General features: G+C 38.2%; 1 protein-coding gene across 1 annotated transcript in view; it reads left to right on the top strand.

Moving 5' to 3' along the window:
- The first annotated feature begins 1162 nt into the window (after positions 1-1162).
- The window catches only part of NCOA2 (nuclear receptor coactivator 2), a 249509-nt gene continuing 242472 nt past the window's right edge, over positions 1163-8199 (top strand). Inside the window, exon 1 of the mRNA XM_014539821.1 lies at positions 1163-1237. The gene's annotated coding sequence lies outside the window, so the exon portion shown is untranslated. The remainder of the gene's footprint in view (positions 1238-8199) is intronic.

Below are 8199 nucleotides of genomic sequence, written 5' to 3'. Positions count from 1 at the left end.
ATTCAGTGTTTCGCAACAGGTGGTGTGGGAGGAAGGACAAAGATTATTGGATGTATAATTTAGTCTGCCTACCTTGTACATCCAGTGGTTATATTGAAGTTGAAGGCAAAGCTGATAATGCTGTTTTATGCGGATTTAAATCAATAAAGTTAAAGATTCTTATGTTTTAGGAGCCTTTGGAGTTATTTTAAAAACTAGTCAGAGGTGGCAGGACATTTTAATTACCGAATTGAAAATATTAGAAAAATAAAGTATGTGAAATTCACATTTTGTAAACCTGGGAGATTGAATGCTTGTTTGACATATCTAAGTGTTGGTTTTAGAAGTGCACAATGGTACTTACTACAGAGATTATGCTTACATTTTTCAGAGAAATATCTAAGGGGATCTCAATGCTGGAATCATTTGACTGGTTTTGATCATTATAATTTAAAACCCCTTTTCTTTTGAGAAAATTACAGCATAAGACTTGAGTATTATTTTTGACTAGTTCAGAATGTGGCTTAATATACAATAATTTTCTCAGAAAAGAAAATGAAACTCTTGCTAAGAATGGTTGGACATAATTCACCAAAATCATGTATTTGTTTTTCCTGGGGCTTGAATATAATCCTGTAAGTAGATACTACAGAACCACTTGGATCACCAAGGAGAGCAAGTCTCTAGAGCTGCTCTCCACCTCAGTGGTCTTCATTGTACAGTTTAAGTAAATCTGATCACCAGTAAGAATTCAGTTTTCCATAGGAATAAGTTGATTGTCTGAATTTTTCAAGATAATAAATCACAATGGAAAATGCCTATATTCAGTTATGTTTGCCCACAGGTACTACACAGATGTGGTACAATGATTTACCCAGAGACAATGGACAACTTTATATAGTTAAATTCCCTGATGGGGAATTTTCAGATCCACAGGGATAGATGAGATAGTTAGATATAGTTACCAGTGGAGAACATTTAGAAGTTCTGTTCATGAAGTTCAAAGAAATAAACGCCTTCTCTTGCTGGTAATGAGCAAAAAGCATTTGTGAATAGCATAAGGGAAATTTCTATGTTGATTGTAGTCCACCTCCACATACAGAATATAACCATTTAAAAATACTTTTATTGTACTTCTTTATTTTAATCTGACCCTGAGGCTATGTTTTTATTGACTTTTAGAGAGAGAGAAAGAGAAAACATCGATTTATTGACTCCTGTATACGCACCCTGACTGGGGATCGAACCCACAACCTAGGTATGTGCCCTGACCTGGATCGAACAGCAATATTTTGGTGTACAGGATCACATTCCAAACAACTGAAACACCTAGCGAGGGCAGAACTGGTTTTAAAAGGGGTCCATTTTAAGTGTGATCTATAAATGTCAGTAACACTTATACTTTAGGCTGGTAGCCTTTCTTCCCTGCCAGCCAAGCTCTGACCATGTGTCAACCTTTAATGAGTAATTACAGGTCACGGGACTAAATCAGAAGAAGGTGCTAATTCCAGATCTAGCTCCTTGGTGAGAATTTTTCCTTTAGGTCTGATTGTTGCACATTCACATAGCAGACAGCATAACCTTGTCAAGTGACAAAACTAAATCAATTTAGTACTGAGTTTGCGAAAACAGTCCATGGGTTAGGGAAGCACGGAGCCTCACAGCAGTGGAGCGCCCTTCTCAGGTGCTCTGGGCAGGAGCGGGTTTGATGGAGCTGCAGAAGAGGCAGGCAGCTGGAAACAGGCGTGATTAGCCCGGGCTGGGGGATTTCCTTATAAGGCCAGCAGGTCTTATTTTCTAGCCCGAGTAAGGTGAGTTGGAGGGTTGTGATGAGTGTATGTAGGTTTCCTTGACAGGTGTTTCCTGTAAGTGAAGTCTGACTTAGGTTTAGATTTGTGATGTGGGCGGGGCTACTGGGCGGCCTCCATTCTGTGGGCTACCATATATGAAACGTTGATCAACCTCATTCGCTGCCTCTCCCTCCCCTCATCTCCCAGCAGCCTGTTGGCTTGGCAGGATGTTTTTGGAGGTGCACACCTGCGTGCACAGCAGCGGAAAGAAGTTCTGGGTCCTCTGCTAGTCTTGTCCTTTCAAATAGCTGTCACTCAGTTGGGTATGAAAATTCACCGTCTTTCTGTCATTTTCCTTATATTTGTTTTTAATCTTTAGATAGGAACATTTATTAGTAAGTCAAATGAGCTATGCAGTCAGAGCTGTGGAAACTGTGGAGCGCCATCTGTGTAGTTTGCGATGTGCCATATCAACTCATATTTGAGCTTTTAGCAGGAAAAGTGCTATAAAATTGCAAAGCATTGTTATTAACACAGCTGATCCTACAGGGAGTCAGGGTGAGAAGATGAATCTCTGAGGAACAAACTGCTTTTCCGGATCATTTGTAATAACCTTTCTGGAGCACATGACACAATTTAGTAATTTATCAGTTGGTACACACCAGTTTGCCATCTTGGTATGTTGAAAAAGAAATACATCTGTGCTCTGACTTGGGTCAGACTAATTTTACAAATAAACTTCAGTTTTCTTTCAGAATAGATGATGTATGTGCTAACTTCCCTCCCTGGTTCACCTTCTGGAATTCCTGAGCAACAATATATAATAGCTGCATTTTGTGTTCTAGATATTGTTGAAGCAACAAATACTCATGCATTCCCAACATGGAGCATTGCTGTCTCCTGGTCTTCCATTTCATCACATTGGAACCAGGACCTCTTTGTTCCTTTTTTCTGAAACAAAATATGTACTAAAATTATTTTCTAACTGACATAACATTGCATTAGTTTAAAGCATACAACAGAGTGATTAGATATATGTATATATTGCAAAATTACCACAATAATAGTTAACATCTGTCATCATATAGTTACAATTTTTTTTTTCCTGGTGGTGAGAACTTTTTAAGACTTATTCTCTTAGCATCTTGCAGATGTTTAATACAGTATTATTAACTACTAGAGGCCCGGTGCATGAATTCATGCACCAGTGGGGTCCCTCAGCCTGGCCTGTGGGATTGGGCCGAAACCGGCTCTCCGACATCCCCCAAGCGTCCTGGATTGCGAGAGGGCGCAGGCCAGGCCGAGGGACCCCACCGGTGCATTATTGGGGCCGGGGAGAGACGCAGGAGGTTGGCCAGCTGGGGAGGGAGGGACCTCGGGAGGGCTCCAGGGTGTGTCCGGCCTGTCTCGCTCAGTCCCGATCGGCCAGACCCCAGCAGCAAGCTAACCTACCAGTTGGAGTGTCAGTGACTGGTTGACCAGTCGACTGTCTGCCCCCTGGTGGTCAGTGCATGTCATAGGGAGCAGTTGAGCGGCCTTAGCATATCATTAGCATATTATGCTTTGATTGGTTGAATGGATGATCGGACAACTGGACACTTAACATATTAGGCTTTTATTACATAGGATAGTCACCATGCTGTTCATTACATCTCAGGACTTATTTATAACTGGAAGTTTGAACCTTTTGACTACCTTTGCCCCTGCCTGCCCCCTCCATCTGTTCTCTTATTTAATTAGTTCATTTTTTTAGATTCTGTATATAAGTGAAACCATATGGTATTTGCCTTTTTCTGTCTGACTTATTGCACTTAGCATAGTGCCCTCAAGCTCTATCCATGTTGTTGCAAGTGATAGGATTTTCTCCTTTTTATGGCTGAATAATATTTCATTGTATGTATACATTACATTTTCTTTATCCATTCATCTGTCCCTGGGTCTTTAGGTTGTTTCCATGTCTTGGCTATTGTGAATAATGCTGTAATGAATATGGGAGGGGAGTGGAAGAAAGATCTCTTTAACACAGTGATTTCATTTTCTTTGTATACACACAGAAGTTAAGTTGCTGAATCTTATAGTAATTCTATTTTTATTTTTTTGGGGGGGGGACTTCCATACTGTTTTTCACAGTGTCTTTACCAATTTACAGTCTCGCCAGCAGTGCACAAGGGTTCCCTTTTCTCCACATCCTAGCCAGCACTTATTATCTCTTGTGTGATGGCTCCTTGTGCATTTTATTTGCATTTTCCTAATGATTGGTGTTGTTAAACATCTTTTCATGTGCATATTGGTCATTGTATGTCCTCTTTGGAAAAATATCTTTCCAAATCTTTTGATTTGCTTTTCCTTGATGATTAGTAATGTTGAGTACTTTTTCATGTATCTAGTAACTATTTGTATGTCATCTTTGGAAAAATGTCTATTCAGTTCTGCCCATTTTTTAATTGGATTGTTTTATTGCTTTTTGGTATTGATGTGTATTTTAGATATTAACACCTTATCAGCTATTTAATTTGTAAATATTTTCTCCCATTCTGTAGGCTGCCTTTTCATGTTGTTGATATTTTCCTTGCTGTGAAAAATATGTATTTTAGCCCAGCCAGCATTGGTTGAGCATCAATCTATGATCCAGGAGGTCACGGTTGATTTCCGGTCAGGGCACATGCCCAGGTTGGGGGCTTGATCCCTAGTGTGGGGCATGCAGGAGGCAACCAATCAATGATTCTCTCTCAACATTGCATCATATATATATCCCTTTCCCTTCCTCTCTGAAATCAATAAAAAATATATATTTCTTAAAAATATATTTTATTGATTTTTTACAGAGAGGAAGGGAGAGGGATAGAGAGTTAGAAACATCGGTGAGAGAGAAACATCGATTAGCTGCTTCCTACACACCCCCGACTGGGGATGTGCCCGCAACCAAGGTACATGCCCTTGACTGGAATTGAACCTGGGACCCTTCAGTCTGCAGGCCGACACTCTATCCACTGAGCCAAACCGGTTAGGGCAAAATATATTTTTTAAAAAGAACATTTTAAATGTGAGCCTCACTGTATGCTTTTACAATGATTTATCCTAATTAATTTATTTTTATAGTCCAGCAAAAAATATGATAATTTTTCTTGATTATGAATATGTTCTAGAAAGATAGAAAGCCACCCCTGTACTTCTGCCAGATGGCCTGCTCCTGGCTTATGTGTCATTCACGCTTCTAAGAGACCTTTTCCAATAACCTTGGCCCATCCACAGTCTTCTCTTCTTTCTGATCTTTACCAGTACTTATTACCCAGACCATACATTTGGCCATTGATAGCCAGATATCATGTTCTAATTTTTTTCTTATGTATTTAGGGGTTTTTTTGGTGTGTTTTTTTTAAAAAAAATCTTTAATCATAAACTCCTTGTGCACCCACAGCTTGGGATAGTGGAAAGTGAAAGGAATTTGAATGTAGATGTTTTGGGATTAGTCCTGGCTTCTCTACCCATGAGTTGGAGCCATAGGCAGATTCTTATCTTTTAATAATATTCTCATTAACTCACCTAACATGATTTTGTGAAGATTAAATGAGAAGCACTGCCTGGTGTGCTTAATTGTTTGGGCATCATTCCAAGCACCAAAAGGTTGTAGGTTCGATTCCACTGTAGGAGGTGTGCAAGTAGGCAGCTGGTCAGGTTGATGTTTTGCTCTCATGTTGATATTTCTTTCTCTCTCTCTTCCTTCCTCTCTCTCTAAAAATCAATAAAAAGTCCTTTTTTTAAAAAAGACTTAATGAGAAAGTATAGATTGAATGCTTTATAACCTTATTGTTATATTTGTAAAATGCTATTGCAAATATTATTTGTTGTGGTTATGGGCACATTTAAATATGTCTATGAGATCTTAAACTGTATGTTATCTAGACCAGCTGTTGACTCTAAATGAGAGCTTCAGAGATTCCTGGGAAATGTCAAGTAAAAGGTATTATATTACCCAGCTGGTTTGGCTCAGTGGATAGAGTGTCCGCCCACAGACTGAAGGGTCCCGGGTCCGATTCCAGTCAAGGGCACTTACCTTGGTTGCAGGCTCTGGCCCTTGCCCCGCCTGCGGGAGGCAACCAATAGCTGTGTCTCTCTCACATCGATGTTTCTCTCCATCTTTCCCTCTCCCTTCCACTGTCTCTAAAAATCAATGGGAAAATATTCTTGGGTGAGGATTAACAACAACAAAAGTCTTATGTTTTTAAAATCATCACTCTTTGATCTCTAGCCTACATATTATCTCAGCTTCAGTTTTACATTTCTGTCATGATCTCTATAAGCTTGAATAACAAGAAATATCACCTTGTACTTGGTAATTGTATGGTGTTGCAATAAGAGCCCCATTTCACCTATTAGGCTAGAAAAGAAAATTCGAAAATACTTTTGCAAGATTGGTGTTAATGCTTATATACTTCAGTGTTGTCCCTATTTAGGGTTCTCTGTAATAACTTATCACAGAGTCCTAATATGTTTTCAATGAGATATATTAGTGCTACTTTCTTTGGCTTAATAAATGAGAAGTTTGAAGTAATGGATACTTAATATTTATAATCGAGTTAAGATTAGGATTCAGGATCCCATGTTAGATTAAATAAAGTGCATTGAAATATCCTGTGCTGTCTTTCTGTGCACCTTCCTGGAATTAATATCTTTGGTATTGCTAAGTCTTTTACAGTTAAAAAATATTATGGAAAAGTTTAAACCTATGTGCAAGTAGATAGAATAATATAATGAACTCCCATGAATCAATTCCTTTGTACCTTTACCTACTGTCCCCCATCAAGTATTTTGAAGCAAATCTCAGATATTTCATTTTCTATTAAGCAGTTTTATAATGAACAGAATTTCATGTGTTATATATGAATTAACAAATGCTGAGTGAAGGAACAAAATCTTGGGGTGTTCAACCATTTAAAAATTTTGCTTCATGGTCGAATAATAGATGCCCATAACAGGCTTACAATCTGGGGAGGTACACATGAAACCAATATAATCAAGTCCAAGCTCTAGAAGGCAGGGATCTTGTCTTTCTGGCTTAGCACAGTACCTGGCACTTTGTAGATGCTAATTTATTGAATGAATGAAAAAAATTAGTTAGAAAATGAATTCTTGTGAAAATGAGTCTTATTTGTATTCATTGTCATTGGAATTTGAAGTGGGGAGAGGGAGAAGACAGATAATGAATTAGAATTTGCCTTGAGGGAGAGAGGGAGTTAAGTTTGTCCTAAAATCTTGAAATCTAGTAGGATCTCATTTTAAGAAAGTAGCAAATGAACAAATTCTTAGGCACAGACAACAGAGGGGAAGGGGTGTTGGCGGAGCATGAAGACACTAAAGGGAGTCAATATATGGTGATGGAGGGAGACTAGACTTTGGGTAGTGAGCACACAATGAAATACATAGATGATGTGTTATAGAATTGTATACTTGAAATGTATGTTATTAACCAATGTCACCCCCAAGAAATGTAATTTAAAAAGAAGTTATATGATGTTTGAAGGTAAATGGTAAGTAATTCATATGCCTCTGCTAAATAAAACCTAGAATAAGAGGTAATTTTAAAGCTTGTACATGTATTCAGTTATTTAATTATTGGTATGCAGTTGACTTAAAGCATTACTGATATGTTCATCCCCCCCCCCTCCCCACATTAAGAACCTGCTTGAAACTTGTTTCCAGTCTTATTTTTAGAAGGCATAACCCTGTGTTAAGTACTCACGTTTGCATATTCAGAACACTTAGAACTAATCCTTTTTTTAAACCTTGGTGAGTTATTTATACATGTCATAATCATTGACACTTTTATATCTTTTGATGGGAAGTTTAAAGGGAGAAAAGAGCATTTCAGTCTGTAACCAGCTGTTGGTCATTTTCATTTGAGTTTTAGTTGCTATGTAAGCTAATAACCAAATCATCATAAGGAAGCGATAGAATCAAAAGTTTAGTTGTTCAGAGATTTGTGCAGGGGATAAAGATAAAGTACTGCTTTCTTGCTAATTTTAATATGTAACTTATTAAGATTTTTAGTTGGCACAAAGAAGGCTTTTCATTTTCCTTGGGGTATGCTATGTGTAACCAGTAAGTGCAGTTTATTCTTTCCCAGTGACTGTCCCCAGTAAACTAAAATTGTGGTTGAAATAGATAAAATGACAGTGATAACATGTACTACTGATATGTGGAGGATAGGCAGTCTGTTGACTCCATCAAGTAATAATGCATTTGTCTGTGGTCAGCAAACTCATTAGTCAACAGAACCAAATATCAACAGTACGATTGAAATTTCTTTTGAGAGCCAAATTTTTTAAACTTAAACTATATAGGTAGGTACATTGTTATTAACTTAATTAGGGTACTCCTAAGGCTTAGGAAGAGCCACACTAAAGGGGCCAAAGAGCTGCATGTGGCTCGC

This window comes from Myotis brandtii, unplaced genomic scaffold (assembly GCF_000412655.1).
Source record: "Myotis brandtii unplaced genomic scaffold, ASM41265v1 scaffold23, whole genome shotgun sequence".
Classification (NCBI taxonomy): Eukaryota; Metazoa; Chordata; class Mammalia; order Chiroptera; family Vespertilionidae; genus Myotis; species Myotis brandtii.
Note: the sequence above shows the minus strand (reverse complement) of the source record. Positions and strands in the feature narration are given on the sequence as shown.